This window comes from Dermacentor andersoni, chromosome 1 (genome assembly GCF_023375885.2).
Source record: "Dermacentor andersoni chromosome 1, qqDerAnde1_hic_scaffold, whole genome shotgun sequence".
NCBI lineage: Eukaryota > Metazoa > Arthropoda > Arachnida > Ixodida > Ixodidae > Dermacentor > Dermacentor andersoni.
The window spans coordinates 17,166,925-17,187,198 of record NC_092814.1 but is presented as its reverse complement, the minus strand read 5'-3'; the positions used below and the strand labels follow the sequence as shown (position 1 = coordinate 17,187,198).

General features: G+C 45.0%; 2 long non-coding RNA genes across 2 annotated transcripts; one reads left to right on the top strand and one right to left on the bottom strand.

Moving 5' to 3' along the window:
* Nucleotides 1-6,079: 6,079 nt before the first annotated feature.
* Nucleotides 6,080-18,129, bottom strand: LOC140215548 (uncharacterized). Its single transcript, XR_011892422.1, has 3 exons — nt 16,293-18,129; nt 15,015-15,151; nt 6,080-9,547 (listed from the first exon to the last, which is right to left on the bottom strand). It is a non-coding gene; the product is annotated as an uncharacterized lncRNA (long non-coding RNA).
* LOC140215194 (uncharacterized) lies at nt 11,757-13,216 on the top strand. Its single transcript, XR_011892138.1, has 2 exons — nt 11,757-12,210; nt 12,643-13,216. It is a non-coding gene; the product is annotated as an uncharacterized lncRNA (long non-coding RNA).
* Nucleotides 18,130-20,274: the final 2,145 nt, after the last annotated feature.

Here is a 20,274-nt window from a genome sequence, read left to right as displayed (position 1 = left end):
ACAAAGGTGAGCTGGGCAGGAGTAGTCTCCCACAAGAGCAGCTCCTCACAAGATGCTCATAGCTCTCTCATCAAATATTTGCTAAATCAGAACGAACTGCTTAGAAACAAAATCAAGCAACTCAAAGCAATGCTCCCCCCCCCCCACCCCCATCGAAATCACTGACACTCCTGTTGCTACTTCCAAACCACTGCCACAAACGCTTGCGCCCACACTCACACGTCCCCCGGCAGAACAAATGGACACTCTTGTATCCACTGCAACGACGGAAGCCGCAACTCCAACACCACCTTCGTAACACACGCAGCCCCCACCCACGAAAAGGAAGAATACCGAAATAACAGACACCGAGAACACCGTTGAAAACGCCATATTTGTCCTCACTGACCGCATGGACATCCTGGAAAACAAACTTGTTGCCCTTGAAAATCGGCTACAGAGCAAGCTTGATGCATTTATTTGCGAGGCATCTGCACAGTTCTGCAGATTCCAAGAGCTAATCGACAGCTGGGGAAGATGCTCCGCAACGTCACAAGTTCCCATCCTTCAAAACAACGACAATAATGATGAAGCCAGGCCGTAGTCTAGTCATCTGGCAGTGGAAGTGCGGGGGGTTTCGCAACAAGCGCGCATGTCTAACACTATTTCTACAGTCTTAACGAGCTTCCTGACATTATAGCCTTGCAGGAAACACACAGGAAAGTCACGCTACCTGGCTACAACACGTTTCAAGACCCTCACGTAGACAAGCCCAACACTGCCATAGTTGCAAGACGACATCTTTCTGTTAAATGGGACGCATTCTGCTGTACTGAAATCCCCCACGATTTCATCAAAATTACACCTCAAAGCCACAAACAACCCACCCTATGCGTGTTAAATGTTTATAGCCCTCCCAATGCTCGAAAACACCGCTTTGAGCACATGCTTGCTCAAGCCAAAGCTAACGCCAATAAACAGCCGCTAGTCGTAACGGGCGACTTCAATGCCCCCCATCAAATGTGGGGCCACTCCGCATTCACCCCTAAGGGAAGAACTCTGTGGCAGCACATACAAAATCAAGGTGTCGCTATCTTCAATGATTTTACTCTTCCTACCCGGCTAGGAAGTAGCGTCGGTAAGGATACATCCCCCGACCTCACCCTAACTCACCGCATCACATAGGAGACGTTCCAAAACCTCCAAAACAACTTAGGAAGCGACCATTACATCCTCGAACTCCGTGTAGATTTTAAGCACAGACCGCTAGCCGCGAAACCACTGAGGCTTACCAATTGGACGAAATTCAGAAAATCTCGCTGCAACACTAAGGAAGAAACCATTACCGACATTGAGCAATGGGCGAACGCCTTGCAGGCAGAAGTAGAGGCCCATACCACCACTCTCCCGTGTTAGGACCGGCCTGCAGGGGTACTGCTCTGCAAAGCTATTTCAGCCCGCTGCACGTGCTTCGACCAACACGCGGTGCTGGCGCCCTTCGGAGAACCAACGAGGACGACAGCGCTAATCCGCCATGCGCCTCGTTCTGAGAATCGGTGACGACAGCAGGGCGCCGGCCACTTTTGGCGCCCAACGTATTGTTGGTTGATTTGCCGGGTCTTCATAGTCTCTCTCGGCAGCAAGAAGAGCTTCCCTAACAAAAGGGTGCTTTGCGGTACGTGGGCCCCGGGATTCCTCACAGTCTACTGACACTCGTGGCGACTACAGGAGAAAGGCAGCTGTGGAATTTAGAGGCGCAAGACAATGGGCAACCGGTGGCCGCGCTGCGGGGGTTAGCTCGGGGAACCTACGCGCCTTTCAAGACTCAAGATAATGGACAACCGGCGGGTCTACTGCGTTGACGTTTGACGCTGCGAATCGGCGGTGAACTGACGTTTTTCCCTCACCTAGGGATCTAGGGAGCACGGAGTGTTTATAAGCGGCGGTTTTTCGCTGCTAGGGTGTGCTCGTCTGTGCTCGTAGTGTGCTCGTCAATGTGTCATCGTGCTCGTAAGCTGTGTGCTGTATGCTCGTCTTGCGTGCTCCATTTGGGAGCACGCACCTCTCTACGACCTTCAACTACAAATGGTGGCAGCGGCGAGAGCGTCCGATAACTCTAATAACTGGTGTCATCGGTGAGATCGTCCAACAACTCTAACATCTGGATGGCAGCGGTGAGATCGGCCTAAGGCTCATAGATCGGCCTAAGACTCGGGAGACAGCAACGGAAGTTCACGGACTTTGGCACATGGTGACCGACCGGTATCCTGATCAAGTTGGAGGCGACTTGGGATTGACCACCTCTTGCAACTGACTGGATACGGCGGAGAAAGACTGGTGATATGGCGCTGCTTCAGTGGGCAAGCGTTTGGTTTTGGCTGTAAGATTTACCAGGCATCAATCAACAGAGGACTGTAGAGACAGCTAGGCCAGCTGTGAATGAATTGGCACAGTCACCGCGCGTGTGCGTCGCTTGTAATGTTAGCGAGGTTGCTAGCGAAGTAGAGAGTACTGCTGACCCGACAGACGCGAGCACCCATGTCAGGTCAGATCTGCGTGCCGAAGTGAAGTGCGAGCTGGACGATGCAGTTGAGGGTAGTTCTCAGGATTGCGAGCTGCGTAGCTCAAGAGAAGACAACTGCATTGTTCAGGGATCGGTGCAGCTCTCCGCCAGTCTAGGTAGCCAAGATAGGGATGATTTAGTTAAGAATCATTCAGACTGTGCGCGTGAGACAGCGATCGAGACCGACGGGCTGTGTGCCGATGCACAGCGTGAGCTGGGCGATGCAGTAGAGGGCAATTCGCAAGAGTGCGAGTTGCATAGCTCGAGTAAAGACTGCTGCATTGTTCCAGAGTCGGCTGAGCTGTCCGCCAGTCGAGGCAGAGAGAGTAAATTGAAAGGATAATCACTCAGACTGTGCTGGTAGGAGACCGATCTGGGCCGACGAAATGTGTAACCGGTGTAACGGCCAGCACGAGGCGCCAGAGGACGGCATAAAAGGGAATTCCAAGAAAAAGCGCCGCAGAAAGAAGCGCGTTAAAGATCCAAATGCGGTGAGTAATGTAGCGCAGCCAAAGTCGGCGACAGGCGCGAAAAGGCAGGGCGCGGAGAAAAGAAAGCTGCGGTCGTCGTTGACGATGTTGGCGCATCAAACACGTTCGAGCCACCGGTCAAAAAGAGGCCGAGAAGCATGTTCTGCACGGACGCGGAATAAGGGCACGGGGTAGTTACGTTCCTCGTCGTTCCGTCGTTCTTTTCGGAGTGCAGCATGTAGTGCGAAGGAGCGCAAAGTGGCAAAGCGAGACGAGGTGGTAGGAAGTCGCGACGCGGTCAGTTGAGTTCGTGATGAAAGCGTGGCGCCAGGACGCAAATTGGCAAGAGACTGTAATGTCTTGAAGGAGTGTGTGTCAGCCCTTTTGTTGTTCCTGGATAGGCAGAATAGCTTTCAAACCGCGACCACCTCGAGTACGGCTCAAAAGTATGGATCCGTCGTAAACGTATGGAACGGGAGACCAAGACAGCTTCCGTAGAAGTGAAGCGTGTAGCGTCATTTTTTTTGTGCCTTTGAACATTTTCGCGATTTAAGACAAAAGTTTCTTTCAATAAGCAAAGTATGAGCTTTGTTTATGTTTTTGTTTCAGAAGCTCGGAGATTTGAAAGAGGCGTTTTGTGTAAAGCTTTAATTTCGCGAGGAGTTAGTTAAAGAATAGATTGGCTTTAATTTTGTGAGTAACCTGAAGCGTCAAGGTTATCGGTAAGAGGCCTATGGTAACGCGCGTGAATTATTAGTTAACCTTCTTTATTTTTAAAAGTGTTTTCGAAATTTCTAAGGTTAAGCGCGTAGGTTTTCAGTAAGTCCATAATTTGCACTGAAAAGCGTTCTTAGTTCCATTAGCGCGTGTCCTGTGCGGACGGAAGGAAGCAGAAGGTTTATGACTGGGTTGCTCGTGTGTGTTTAGGGCGGCCGTGTTCTGACTTCTCTAATAAGAGTGCGTAGAACTAATTGTTAGAAGACGCATTTTTTTAAAGGTTTCTGCAGAGTGCGTAATTAAGTTACGCAAGTTTATTTGTTCGTTTGGTACGCGTCCTGTATGGACTAAAGCTACAAATGTGAGTAAGCGTAATGAAATGCTTACGTACGACGCAAGTACGCGTTCAGAATAGGGACCACAAAGCTAGCGCGATTGTAATTACGTACCTGTGGAGTTCACCAGACTGTTCAGTGGCACCAGTACGTGCGATAAATACGCCACTGCGATAGGGTAAGAACAGACTGTTCATGAACTTAGGCTGCTTAAGTTATGTTCGGGTATTGGTGGTTGAGAGCCTTCGGTTTAGTTCTGCGTAAACCTTTACTTTTGTGCAGCGCGACGGTCAGGTTTGGTCGAACTCAAGGGGAACGTGAACGCTCGCTTTGGCGGCTCAAAATTTGGGGTTCCTAGTTGAGAGGCTTACATTGAAATTTTGATAGGAAGCCTGGTGGGTTAACAGCTGATTCCGGGCGTTTGTACGCCGAGTGGTATTGTGTTGCCGGGATCGACTCTTCTGTGCCAGTTATTGTGAGATGGTTGAAGGCATTCCAAGTGCGCAGGGGTTGCAGAGAGCAAAGCCATCTTGTTGCTCGCCAGCCATTCTCTTCCTGCCCAGCGGTTGTCAGCACTGGCCAGGCGAGATTTTCCGGGCCATGGAGGAGCTGTTAGGACCGGCCTGCAGGGGTACTGCTCTGCAAAGCTATTTCAGCCCACTGCACGTGCTTCGATCGACCCGCGGTGCTGGCGCCCTTCGGAGAACCAGCGAGGACGACAGCGCTAATCCACCATGCGCCTCGTTCTGAGAATCGGTGATGACAGCAGGGCGCGCACTCTAAAAATTTTAACACCCTTAAGGGTGTAAATGACTTGTCCCATGGGTGACACCCTTTTTGGGTGTATTGCTACACCCCAAGCAACGGGATGCAAATTAACACCCCACAAAGGAAGGGGTGTTAATATGACGTCACCTTGCCTATGGGTGTAAAACAAACGACACCCTTTCTTTATGGGGTGTAACACAGACACCACCCTTTCAATATGGGTGTAGCATGGACAACATCCTTCCGAAAGGGTGTTATCCCTGCAAGTATTTTAGCGTTCACTACAGCCATGTAGTTAATGGGCAGACTAGCTGTTGTGAATGCTGCCTAGTCTTGGCCATAGTACTACCTTGTTGAGTATGAGCCAGAATCTGTGAGACGTCGTCATATTGCGCTTCTGGTCCGTCATGTGGTAGCATAATAACGTGCGACCCTTTTAGGCAAGAAAATTTAAGTTTCACGATCGCAGCAATGCACACACCCTATGCTTGTCGTAATCTTCCTCTGCAGTGATAGTACACTGCCGGCAGGATGCAGAGCGCAATAACAACGCGCGCTGCACTAAGGACACAGGATCTCCCACACCTTGGTGCACCAGTACTTATCACTCCGTGGAAACAGCACACAGCCAAAATCATGGTTGCATGCATTTCAGAAATAATTAAAAACCTCCACTTGGTCAAAAATTTTCGCAACACCACCTCGACCAGGAGGGAAAGACACCACAGCTCGTTGTCGTAGCTCATATTGAATGCAACAGAGCGCAAGCAATGCATGGATTGGCGACGGTAACAAGTGCAGTACTACAGAAGCATACGTTTGCCTGTGAAGCAGTTTTTTGCCGTTTTAAGCACACATTTTATACCTCTATTCATCAAAGTTGTCATTTATCTCCACGGGATGCTTCTACTAGTACTTTCACATATATGACTTAAAGGTAGCACTGAAAGCCAAAGAACAAAGTGCAACAAAGCGCTTCCACTTCGAATATTGTTTCAGCAATCACGAACAAAACAGCATGTGTAGCTGAGCATGCTGTTCAATATATAAGCATGCACTGTCTCCTGAAATATATGTATGCTCCATTTACTGCCAGTGACCTGCTTATACCCAACAATTTAGTTTATTTTTCACTATGTGCTTGCATTGAATATCCCACAGGCATAGTAAGTTAAGCTATCAGAATAATAATCAGCTAGTCTAAGCTTACCTAATTGAACAAAATCATTGTAAAATTTGTGACGAAATGCCATAAGAAAAGTATTTATTCTTTAGTTAAAGAGAAATGCTTACATAATAATGTTTGCACGTTTTAAAAGTAAAAAGGAAGATAAGGAGTAAAACCATACCAATACAAAGACATAAGCACCGAATAATGGCACAGGCTTGTTCAAATAAATTTTAAGCAGAAAAGTTTTTTTAGATAATCTCACTACGAACTATCACATGTTTTCATTCGAAAAGCACTGCATCTTATTATAAAGCACAAAAATAACCGGTCACATAAGTAAGAACAAGTCTGAGTGTGTCTATGTTAACACAAGGATAGAAAGTTGGGCGAGTTGGTACGGTAACATGATCTTGGATTGTAGCGCGAAGTGACACGTACACACACTAGAAGCAGACCAGGATGAGCGCTAACTCTCAACTAAATTTTTATTGAAACGAAGAACATATATATATAGGTGACTGCAAAAAACCGCAGCGTAAGAACATGACAAGGTATGAAGACATCAGTTAAACATATCAGGAAGTAAGGAAGTAAAAAAGGAAACAACAAAAAGACTACTTCAGATTAACACACGTGTTCTGAAGATACTGAAATTCGCATCCTAACAGAGACAAAGATGCATGGCTAATGTAAGTCTCTCCCAATCTTCTAATGTGGAATACCTCTCTATCTATTTGTTGTGAAAAACTTTGTTTCATATTGTGTGGACATTAGTAATGGCAAACTAAAGAGCTGAGTAAGCTAGTCATGTCCACACAATATGAAACAGTTTTTCACAACAAATAGGCTCGAAAAGGCTAGTTATCCTGTGCATTTATTATCACTAACCTGCAAAAAGCTTTTAAAGTGGGTAAAAGGCCAGGCTAAGAAACAAGAAAAACAGAAAAAGAAGGTTTGCTGTGGTGCCCTATATAGATAGATTATCAGATGGTTTATGGAACGTGGCCAGTACATATGATGTGGATAAAGTTTTCTCGGCCCCGCAAGTTGTCTATCATGTGCCTATGATAAATAGGAAACTTGAACAGGGTGGCAAAACAGAAAAGATAATTGCGGCGTTAGACATGTGTCCCTTTTTGTGCCTTGTAACACTGGTATAGTTTATCAGTATCCTCTCAAGTGAGGGAAGACTTACATTGTACAGAGCGGCAGGTGCATTAATATTAGACTAAAAGAAAACAAACATTCACTTTACAACCCTAATGCTTCACATCTAGCATCACATTGTTTCAATTGCGGTTGTAAACCTTTGTTTGAAAACACAAAAATTCTTTCGAGACAAATGTCAAACCACACGGGAAATAATCAAGGCATTCCACATTAAAAGATTAGGAGAGACTTGCATTAGCCATGCATCTTTGTCTGTTAGAATGCGAATTTCAGTATCTTCACAACACGTGTGTTAATGTGAAGTAGTGTCTTTTTGTTGTTTCCTTTTTTGACTTCCCTACTTCCTGATATGTTTAACTGATTTCTTCATACCTTGTCATGTTCTTATGCTGCGGTTTTCTGCAATCACTTTATATATATATATATATGTTCTTCGTTTCAAGAAATATTTAGTTGAGAGTTTGCGCTCGTCCTGTCTGCTTGTAGTCTGTGTCCGTGTCACTTCGCGCAACAATCCAAGAGCATGTGTGAACAAAACATGGCTAGTAATAACTAGTGAGCACTGCACAAAAGTTGAACATGAAAACTAGTAATAGTAAAGACATATACTTGCATAGACAATATATAATACTATAGACAATATTTTGCAGCTGAACTGCAATATAATGCAAATATCACAAAAGCAGCATAAAAACTGGGCAGGACAGAGCACTGACTGTTAGTTATAGTTGCAATATGCACACCAAATCTAGACATAAGAAGGCAAAACTAAACTGCCGGAAATGGTCATCTCTCCAAGAGACCACTGAGGAACGAAAGGTACACTTTTTATAATTCCATCTCATTGATTACTGATCTAATTAAACTTGCCACATGACCCCTTGTGTGTAACAAATGCCCTGTTCTCATTACATATGCATGATTACCAGCCTTGGTGAAAGAATGACTTGCACTAATGTCTGAACCCTGGTAAAAATGCTGCTTGTTCTCAACTTTCTGTTCCGACAGCACACTTGTGGGCAGTTGTGAACGTAGTTGCCTATAACACCATGTTTTGGCTGCACAGGTACTGTCTACCAAACACCTGGTTCAAGATAGCTTGCATCTTGGAATGTGCAGCCACACTGGTGGCACAGCATTATTTTTTCAACTTGCCAGTTGATAAAGCCTCAGCAGCTGCAATCACCTGCGATTGCTCGTAAACGTGCCATAAGGTCAGGCAGCAAACACAGATACCACGTAGCAAAACTTTCAGAGTGCACTGTGTGAGTCGAGGTGTGTAATTTGTGCTTTAGTTTGCAGCACTGCCACATTCACAACTATTCATTGCAGCTCCTACATTTCAACATCAACAAAATTAGGACAGTTCCTTCAGTATGGTGGCAGATGCTCAGCTGCAGGCTTTCTACAACCATGCATTATCTTCAGACAGTCCCAGTACAGCCCGTAGCACATCTTTCAAGCACTCCAGACAAGTACACCGATTACACTGTACACAGAGCATCTGGTATCCATTTACCTATAGAGGCAAGGTAGCCCCTAGAACACGTTTTGTGACAGGCATGCTGGGCACTTTGTCCCCTGAAATGCAAGTGCCATTTGGTACTTCAGTGCCTCTAGTGTCCTTTACATCTAAATGAATATTGAATACATAGTAGTAACATGAAGACGACAAACAAAAGCCATCAGCCATCAACTGTGTGGCAAATCTGGGTGCAAGCTATTCTCTTATCAAGTATACCTGTAGGCATTGTGACCAATGTGCTCCCAAGATGTATGAGGCATTATCATTGCAGAGTTGTAAGGACATGACAATCCTAGGATGATTATGTTCTTCAGGTTTTTTTCCCCACTTTCCATCTTTTGAAACGTGTATACTATAGTCATGAAAACAAAAATGCTACAACTGGCATGTGATAAGTTTTGCGACTTTTTTCCTAGCAGCTCATTGAAACGAGCCACGATGACAAATTCAAATGCTGTTACCTCATCAGACATACAAATTTCTTAAACACTAACAAAACCAGATAGCATCACTTAAATACATTACACTGGTTTAAAGTTATTGCACCACTTTGTGCCAGGTAAAAATGTTATAAACATCAAAAATGTTAAGATTCTACGGCCAACCATGAAAACTAAATAAAAAGATCATTAAGCTTTCTTAAGCGGGTACAGGAGCTTTACAACTGGCCGTCTTGGTGATGGACACGCAGATAGATGAGCAGCCATTCCACTGAGACGAGAATGTTGAGGGCTTCGCATGAGTCTGCGAGACACTGCAGAGTAGTTCTTGGTCCACATGAAGGAGATTGCTTGCATACACGTCTGGGCCACCATACTGAATGCATGGTGTTACCGGAACCTTTTCCCCCTGCATTGTGGTAAAAAAGAGGTGAGGCATGCAGACAGGACACGAGAGTAGAGAAGTGAACACGAACGCGAAAAACATGAAAAATTTCATTAAATTGTTTTAATAGATAAAATTTTTATACTATGTGTCATTCATTATGAGGGTTCATAACCGCAACATATTTCATATATAAGCAGGTAGAATTATCAGCTTGGTCAGTTTGTAAAAGCTCGTTTGAGGCAAGAAATCGAGTTTCACAAACACAACCTCAACATTCTTGATTGAAAAAGGAACACCTCAGATGACATGCAGTCCTCTGAGTGGAAATTGCACAGTTCAAGAAAAACAAATTAAAACTCACACACCAATCCCGAAAAAGGAATAAGCACCTGCTACTGCAAAAAGCTAATTGATAGGTTTTAGTAGCACAAGGTCATCTTTGGCCAAAGAGCACCAAGTCTATATTGCAAAAGATAAACGTAGCGCATCTTTACAAAGCAAATATATAAAGATGACTAATGCCTCTCTGCGCTACAGTTGCTTTGCTCTAGCGTGAAGTCATTTTAATGCATGCACACGTACATACACACGATACACCCAAGTATAACAGCTGCAGAATTAAAATTGGGCAGCAGCGAAGTCGCAACCTTTAACCCTTGATCCCAAGCTGTACTAGTGACTGCAGGTAGTACCAATATCGCCAATGACGAGTCGCACTCTTTCTGCCCGATGTTATGCTGCTGTTATTGTCAAAGATGAGTTACAGTCGGCATTGATGGAAAGCTGCCCTCAAGAGCAGCTCTTATTTTTCGTTATTTCTAACCAGAGACCAATGAAGTAATTATTTTTAGAATGAGAATGACACCGAAAAATTGAGTACGTAAAAAATTTGGAAAATTTTGTACATTTTTCCGGAATTAACTAGGGGGTTAACGGTTGAAGCGGCAATCCAGAAACTAGAACAAGTTTTGACATGTTTGCTACCAGTGAATGCTAGAAAATATTTTGGCATTCTGTAGTTTTGTCCAACAATGCAAAATGGATTCTTAATAACTGAGGAAATAAATGGAAAAGTATCATGAAGTATATTTCGTGAATGTAATGCAGAATCATTCAACTTCTGTTACTATATAATCTCCACTTGATTAACCTGCACTTCCTCAACTAGTTCAGGAGGTGCTGCATTTCAATACTCATTCCACCAGTTCAACGTGACAGCAACTGCACGTTGTGATTTGTTTTACTTAGTGCAGGCTTTGTACAGGGCGAGTTCACAGCATTCCCTGCACTTGGACGAAAGGTAGTGCATGTTTACGCAGCAGGTGTGGTGCCGCTTCTGCAAGAGTGAGGTGCAGAAATCAGTTTCATACAATAATTACTAGAGGGAACTCTGACATTAGTGTCTACAGGATATCAAACAAGAACGGCTGTACCAGCATGGAAATTATGGGAAGTACATGGATTTGCCTAAACTTCGTCTGTTTGGCTTCAAGCGGCTTTGTGACTTTGTAAACTAGTCATTTTCAACAATATACTGTGTAATAAATAAATAAACATTAAAATCGTCCGACGACAGGATTCAAACACAGGAACCCTAGAGCAGAAGTCTGATATTGAAACCATTAAGCCACGGAGGCATGTAACGACAAGCGAGTGCAACGCCCTGATGAAGTTATCGCGGGCATACCAGTGCCTTGAGACGCTTGGCGCCTTTCGATTTGGCCAGCTGGACAAGCTCAATCGTTGCAATTAATAGCAATTGTGCGTGTTGGCGCCGTCTTCTGCACTTCGAAGAGTATAGACTGCGCTGAAATTTACGACAATAAGATTTATATAGCGTATAATATACGAAGCCACAAGAACGTCTGAATTCACAAGCACGAATATCAGACAAATCCATGTGCTTCCCATCATTCCCATGGTGGTACGACTGGAGCGTCAGAATTCCCTCTAGTAATTACTGTAAGAAACTCTATGGCAGAAATAACCGAAGTGCCTGGCATTTTGTTCTGGAGTAATAAACACAAATTTTGCTGTCCCATAAATCTTACTGGTCATTAATTCCAAGTTTTAGTGCAGTCACATGTCTAGTAGGCAATTGTGGTATTTAGCATAAACATTGCAAAGCCAACTGTGATGAATGTTCACTCTGGTAAATTGTTTATGATCGAGTAGCATAGACTACTGAAGCAATCTCTGGAAGGCAAGTGAAGTAATTTTCTTATTAGCAGCTTTTAAACAGCATTCGAGCATATGACACATGCACCTCAGATATGCGATATTTCGTTGACTCAGCAAGAAGCGATGCTTCATGTTCCACGAGGCTACTTCAACCAAAGCAGTATTGGTGCTCTCTAAAAACAATACCAATGCAGATGATCCAAATATTTTTCAGGGGCAACAGTTATACCTGAAATCATGCTAGATTAGTTTTTTTAAACACATGATCAGACCATGTTAGAAGTGCTTCTTAAAATCCTCCTATTTATTAGACTAGTCATATATCTGAACACAAAGGCTACTAATTAGGTCCCATGCTATATCATCATCTTAACAAAAACTTCACTTAGTAATACACATGCTGTGATAAGATTTGAGACCACATTGAGATGCTGAACAAAGTGAACTCATTATTTTTAAAATGAAGCTCCTGTTCTTCCAAATGAGAAGAAAGGATACTGAGGGTCGGATCGGATCGGAAAACATTTATTGGGCTCTAGAAAAGAGATCTTCGCGGCTTCAGATGGCCTCTTCCATCTTCTGATGGATTCTTCAGTCTGCAATCACAGGGTTGGTGCCCTAGTCCAAGGATCCACTGAGTATGGCCAACCCGCGAGCTCGCTCTACTAGGCGCTTTTGGCCATTCAAGCTTACGCTGGAAAGCATACTCTCCCACTGTTCCGCACTCGGGTTTTTAATTTTATAGATAGTTGGGGACTCAATATTTTGACAGGCCCATGATATGTGGTACAGATCTGGTTTCTCTCCGCACCATGGGGACTTAGCCTCATATTGCGTCGGGAAAATTTTATTCAGAAGGTTTAGATTCGGGAAAGTACCCGTCTGCAGTTGTCGCCATGCAACAGCATCCTCTCTGCTTAGATCCTTATCCGGAGGTCAAACTTTTTCTGAATCACAGCTGGAAGATGCCAGGGAAGGCACATGGAAACTTATTTGTAATTTTCTGTTTAAATGTAGAAATGATAAAGGGAAATGAAAACGGTAAAAACAGGCATGGGGGAGAACGAACCTACAGCATTTGCATTAGGCATGCGATGCACTAACCACTGTGCCACCGAGGCAGCATTCAACCGTCCACAATGGCCCCTCAGATTGTCGACGCTCTAACACGGCCGTAGTACCACAGTGGTTAGTATATCACATGCGTAATGTGAAGGTTATGGGTCCGTTCCTCACCCACAGGTGGATATCTTTTAATCCACTTTCATTTACCTAGAATTTATCATTTCTATACTTCATATAAAAAACTTAAAACATGTTCCTGTATGCTTTCCTTGGCCTCATTATCTGCTGGCTTCTTCCAGTTCTGTTACTTCCAACACTTATACATATTCTAATCTGGTAAGTAAACAGCTTTTGCATGATGCTGGAATGCAATATAAAACATTATTGCAGGGCCGTGTTATGTAGAATGCCTTACATTGCCCAGGCAAGGTGTATTAATGTCAATCTGAAAAAAAAAATTCCCACTCTAGGCAGAAATGCTGTGTACTGCTGTGTGCAACAGGGTTTAACGAAAACAACTAGTTCAGAAATAAAGCCACCAAACAACGAGGAAATATGAAAACTAGATGAAAATTTGTGCAGTTGCATGTTAAAAATTTAGCACAGCAACAGATGAAGACATAATGAAGGAAGCGCGAGGATGGTTTATTTTGGACACATGAGGGAATATACTTGAAAGATGCATATGAGCTTACACGTGGAGAAATATTGTTTATGTAGCAGCTAAACTACGAACAGGCCTAGAACCCACTGATACAAGGTGTCGAGCATGTAAATCTTACCATGCCCTTAAGTCAAAGAAACATGGCCGTTTCGCATGATTCGCTACACATGGCTGACTCACACAACTTAGCCACTGCTATATATGCCTTGTAATTACCAGGTGGTCTGTCTGACATGTGCAAGCTTTAAATATGTACAAGTGCCACGTAGCTGGACAGCACCAAGGTAATGTCGTTTGCCATTGTTTTGAGGAAGTGAAACCAATTCTTGCAATTTTCCTAATTAGGTAATTAGTTATTAACGATTATTTAACTGCTCAAATATTATATTCAAAGCAAGAGTGTCAGTGCAAAAATTGTAGAGCCTCCTGAAAAATTACCAATCCAGCTTTCTACTGCCCAATAGGTGCAACAAGTTTTTTTTTTTCAAGCTTGAAGGAAGCCAGTGAATACATGCGAAAAGTGCCATGCAACTAACCACTCGTGCACCTCAACACCATTTGGCTCCTCCTTTCATGCTTGAAAAAAATTTTGAAAAGAATATTTTAGAAATTATTATTGACTATGTTTTAGGCAAAATGCATGAAATAGTGTGACTGCCACCTCCATTTTCGGCGACATGAATTGACTCCATTTTCATGTCCAAATCCAGCTATACATGGTGCGTGTTTTGAGCTGGCCCTAATAACAGAGTCAGCCTAAAAAGAAATTGGTACATAAGTGGTCGCTGTCAGTACTCCATACTCCTTTAACTTAGTGCAAAGTGCTTGTGAGCCAAGAAGTTGGTAGTTCTAAGCAGTATTTCTCATTTTGACCTGGTGTTATAGCCCACTTACTATGATGCCATGCTGCTCAGTCATGCTGGTCCTAACTTCAATGTAGGCCATGGCAGCTGCCCTCCAATGGGGGTAAAATGCAGTAACGCTTATGCACTTAGATTCGGGTGTACATTAAAGAAGGCCAGGTTCCCAAAACTTCAGGTTGTGACTTTGGAATGTAAAAGCCCATAATTTAATTTTAAAATCTAAAGGTGCTTTATTAGGAGCAGGGGCATCATTTTGAGCTTTTACTGCACTGCCACGGCACCAAGAAGCTCCGAGTAAATAAAAACAATTTCTTAGACAACGTACATATCTTGCAAACATTTACAAACACTTCTCTGCATGCACCTCTGTTGCTGTTATATTTAGATCCGTATGCCAAGGCGGGTTATGATGTTAGAACATGTTTCAACCTTGTTTTTTTTTACCGCTTTAATGTTATTGGTTATTTTGCATCTCATTGTGTGTCGAACGCACATTTCAGTGCATCAATTTCTTCAGAAAGTGCACTCCTCTTTATTTATTTGTGCATGCAGAAAGGGTTCAGAAGAACTGCTTTCTGAAGATCTGTATAACAAGCAAAGAACAATTCTATGTAGGCTGCACAAAGAGAAAGGATGGGTTTGTAAATATGTTATTTAGTTCTTAAAAAAAGAGGCAGCTGTCAGTATTCTGTTCCAAAGTAAAAATTGCCCCTACCTGTCTCTGTTTCATTTTCCGATGTTGATGGTCCATTCGGGGGCACTCAACTGATAGGCTGCACTTTGGCCATGTCGGGTGTGCTGTCACCAGGCCCAAGGTCGATCGACATCTTCACCAAAAGTCGAGTCCAAACGCTATAAAAGAAACATCTCATCATTTTGCTATCAGTTTTGTCATCTTGCGTGTTTCACACACGGCCGTAAGTGAAATATTTCGTCACTTGGATACTGAAAAAAATTCAAGCATTTTCTGGCAGCCAAGCTGAATACACATAAATGGAGAACATTAAAGAGCAAATGCAGTTGTCACATTAGATTGATCAAATACAGCAGAAATGGAAATAAATCAGTGATACTGTGTCTGTTGGCTTTGAATGCAAGAAACGTAAAAACAGGAACTTGCAGCCACGCCACTTTGAATTTCCCGCATTTGCTACACCTCACAACAAGTTTGGCATCGTCCGGTACTCGGGGATAGTAATCGCTTAAAATCAAGAAGATGAACGAGCGTCGGCATAAATTAACAGGATACTTAACCGGGCAATATTGGCGCATAAAACAACTCACGTAGCGAAGCTACTGTCAATTACCCGATGACGCATCTGCTGGCGGTGCGGCTTGGGCGAACAATTCAAAAAGGAATGAGAGTTTCACTTGTTTCACGCCTACTAAGCTAAGACAGAATTTGAGTTTCTTACTAAACTATACTGGACATTTACGCTCCGAATAAGACGCTGGAAATTTTTACGTCACATTGCATACGTATGAAAGTGAGGAAATTGCTTCTATTGTATTCTGCCCAGACGGCATGCAGCAGCTACCACTCTCATGCAACAAAAGCATGAAAGTGGTACTCGCGGCACGGAAAACAAACATATACAGCGCCAACGTTACGCCCCTTAGAGTTGGAACTAAGCACGATCAAGCCAGTTAGTTTTCTAGCTTTCATAACGCCATGAACACGACCAAACATCGCGCGAAACAACTGTCTGCTCTCGAAAATTACCACCGCTTCCATTTATATACCTATCGCTGCCACAAGCAAAAGTCAATGGGCTAGCTGTCCACAAGCCGCAGATTAGACAGACAGCAACATATTACGGTAACGTGAAACAATTTCAACGCTGACTTAGCAGCCGCGGTGTGCTCTAAGTGCCACAGTTCTCGTTTGCCGCTCGAAATTCACACCATGATGACGGGCACTGCATCTTTCACATGAAATATTGTATGCTTTGCTCCGGAGCTCAATAGGAGGGCGAAACGCATTTGCACGTACCTGAAATCCGCATGCCGGAAACCCGTCGACGCTTCCGAGAACGGGGCACACAGCCATACACCCGTACGGCGGCTTGACTTGGACGTGAGGCACTTCTATCAAATATTTCACATGCGACATGTTTCACACCGATTGCGCGAGCACGAGAAAATGCCGCAGGTCGCAATGCGACGCCGTGCACCCGTGCAGCTACCGATGAGCTGCGTGCGCGGACTTGCAGAAAAACAAAACTATGACAATACGGCCGGCGCGAAAGGATGGCGGCTCTCGTTGCGGAGACGAAGCGGACAATGAAGCGCGAATGAATATTGCCAACTGTTGGTTCCGCGTTATGCCGGCGGTGGTGGCTTTAGTGGCGTGTGTTGCGGCTGTCTAATTTTTTATTTCTTTTCCCCAAACAGTATAGCGAAGATCAGTTTTTTGTTTGCATTTTTACTGTGTCGTTTGGTATTATCTTTTTGTCCTTTAATGCTATTAAGCAGCCAATTATGGCCCCCCAGGTTCGCGCGCGCCAGCTTTGCGCGCAAATCTCGGAGGCCATAAGACAACGCGTTAGAAATCGCCGTTCTTGTCGTTAACGTTTCGTCATCGTTTCTTCAACTGAGGTAGAGGCGTAGTGTCCCTTTTCCCGGGGTGGGGAGGGGGCGATCAAGACGGAGTTGGTTGTTATCGCGACATCCGCGAACCCTGCCATTTTTTTATAACGTAAGCATTTCTATAATTACCCACAAATAAAAACCATCCGTCCGTCAGTCCGTACCGCACGATACCTTTCAAAATAGAACCCGCAGCAGCGAGTGAATTCACCTTCGTGCTAGCTCTCGCTTCAACGCGACTGAAGCGGCGAGAACACAGCGCTCACGAAGCTCTCAGCTTATGCCGCACTATGCTCTTTTCGCAGATCACTTTCAAGATAGGTGTACGCGCGTCTGTTTTCAAAGCGAAGTAAACGGTGAGAACACAGCGCGTGAAGTTTTCAGCAGTGGGCACACTCTGTCCAAATTGCAGTTCGCTTTCGAGATACGGTTCGCGCGGCCGTGCCACAAGCAGCCGCCGCCGCCGGAGAACGGTTGATAATGGTTCGACGCGGTTGAGAAGTGCTAAAGAGCGATAACGGCTCAAAACGAACGTAACGTCACAGCGCACCTGGCCCCGCCACCTGCAGTACTTTGCTTGCGCCATTCACTTGGCGCCGCCGACCACAGCAGCTCGTGTCGCCGCAGCGCTGTCGCTTATACTCGTCGGATCAAGTCTCATAACATTGATAACGACATGGACTGCGTGTGGATGAGGAAGAGTCACAATGCTTACGCATACTTAGACAAATCCGAGAGGAGTTCCTGTGTGATTTTTTTTACCGGAAATGTGCAGTCAGCGGTGACCCAGAGTTGACAATGCATGTAAGAGGGGTGCCAAGCTTTCTTTTTTTATGAGAGTCTCGCCCAGCTCCCAAAGATCTGCTCAAGCTAAGACTTGCTGATGGCTGTATGTGTTTTTTTTTTTTTTATTGTCGCATGGGGGCCCTCGAACCGCCACGAATCCCACAGTGTAATGACATTAGAGCAGTATTCACGTCCAAAGGGAAATGCAGCCGGTAATTGGGCTGCCTAAGCCTTGCGGCCCGGTGGCAGCGGCCCAACCCTCCCCCGTTTCCGTTGACAAGTTAGGGGGAGGGGTCTGGAGCAATCTTACACCCCCCCTCCCCACTGTGGTGTAGCCAGAAAATTTTTTTTCGTGTGAGGGGGGGTGGGGTCCCAATTGACCGTGGAGGGGGAAGGAGCGGGGCCATTGCCATAGTAGCAAAAAAATTATTGTTAGTGAGCGTTACAAGTGCCCAGCGTGCCCCACTTGGCTACGCCGCTACTAGCCCCCCCCCCCCCCCCCACACCCCGCAATCGACGCAGATCGAGCTATCAGAACGTGCATGACACGCATGCATGTCATAACATGAATGACATGCCGCGAAGCTGGCATGGATGTCGTCACATCATCATCATCAGCTTATTTTGACGTCAATCGCAGAACGAAAGCTTCTCCAGCGATCTCCAATACCCCTGTCTTGTGCTAACTGGTTCCATGTGTCTTCAAGTTTCCCAATTCCATCACGTCCACATTATTCTCTGCCGTCCTCAACTGTGCTTACCTTCCCTTAGCACCCATTCTGCAACTCCAATAGACCAGCAGTTCTCTCCCTTACGCATTGCAATGTCTGCCAAGCACGACTTCTTCCTCTTAATGTCAACCAGAATATCAGCTATCCCCGTTCGCTCTCTAATCCACATCGCTGTCCTCCAGTCTATTATCGTCATGCCTAATAATTTTCATTCCATCGCTCGTTGCGCGGTCCTCAACGTCTTCCCAAGCTTCTTTGGTAACTTCCAAGTTTCGGCCCCATACGTTAGTAACGGTAGAAAGCAATGATTAGCAGTAAGCTCCCTGGTCATGATTTAGTAATGCCTGCCGTAAGCTCTCCAGCTAATTTTTTATTTTTGTTAATTTCCTTGATCAGAGGCCCCTGCGAGTAATTAACCTCAATAAACGTATTTCTGCGCAGGTTCTAGAGGCTGACTGCCGACCATGACATTCGTTCTCTCGCCAGGCTGCGGAACATTACTTTTCTCTTCTGCATACTAACTCTCAATCAGACTCTTACACTTTCTTCGCCAAGGTCCTCAAACGTTTGTTGCAAATAGTCTGCAGCTTTGCTGAGTATGCCAATGTCATCTACAAACCGTAAGTTGGTGAGCTATTTACCGTTAGCCCTCACTCCTAACAATTCCCAGTCTAACTGGTTGCACACCTTTAAGTATTCAGTGATAGCATTGTAAATATTTTGCCATTGATCATATCAAGCCTTTTGCAGATATCTGGCTATGCAAAGTCTGCGCGTTAGTGGCATCCGTTCGATATCAACATTAGTGGGAAACTTCATTTTTGACCGCTGTTCGGAGCCAGCGCGCTGCTGCCTAGATGCCCCGATCTAATCATTCCAGCTACCTGATTCAAGCGCAGGTAGCGCGCGTTTCATGTAAAGCCAATATCAACGCCTTAACTGGCAATGTTCATTTATCATATACTGTAAGCTTGTTCACTTACTCCCTTATAATTAGGGTGTATATTAGAAAGACTGGGGTGTTCCAAGGGTGCTTTCTTGTTGAACACCCTTTTCCATTAAAAAAGGGTGTTTCAAGGGTGTTTACAAGGGTGAAAAGATGAATACACCCGTATTACACCCATAAGGGTGTGAAAATTTTTAGAGTGCGCCGGCCACGTTTGGCACCCAACGTATTGTTGGTTGATTTGCCGGGTCTTCATGGTCTCTCTCGGCAGCAAGAAGAGCTTCCCTAACAAAAGGGTGCTTTGCGGTACGTGGGCCCCAGGATTCGTCATAGTCTACTGACACTCGTGGCGACTACAGGAGAAAGGCAGCTGTGGAATTTAGAGGCGTAAGACAATGGGCAACCGGCGGCCGCGCTGCGGGGGTTAGCTCGGGGAACCGACGCGCCTTTCAAGACTCAAGATAATGGACAACCGGCGGGTGTACTGCGTTGACGTCTGACGCTGCGAATCGGCGGTGAACAGACGTTTTTCCCTCACGTAGGGATCTAGGGAGCACGGAGTGCTTATAAGCGGCGGTTTTTCGCTGCTAGGGTGTGCTCGTCTGTGCTCGTCATCGTGCTCGTGGTGTGCTCGTCAATGTGTCATCGTGCTCGTAAGCTGTGTGCTGTATGCTCGTCTTGCGTGCTCCATTTGGGAGCCACGCTTGACTGTCGAATGTACCTCTTGTTTAAAATGTAAATACTGTAAATAACCCCTGTACGCCTAGTTCCTCCTGTTACGTTTCGCCTCCGACGCGCGGTATAGCCGGCGCGGATGCAACGGACGCCGGGGCTTCGTTCAAAGCGGCGGACATTTTGGCCCGTTCAGCGCTGCCGCAACGCTTCCTCCCAAGCGCGTCCAGGCATGTTTCAATGCCACGTGT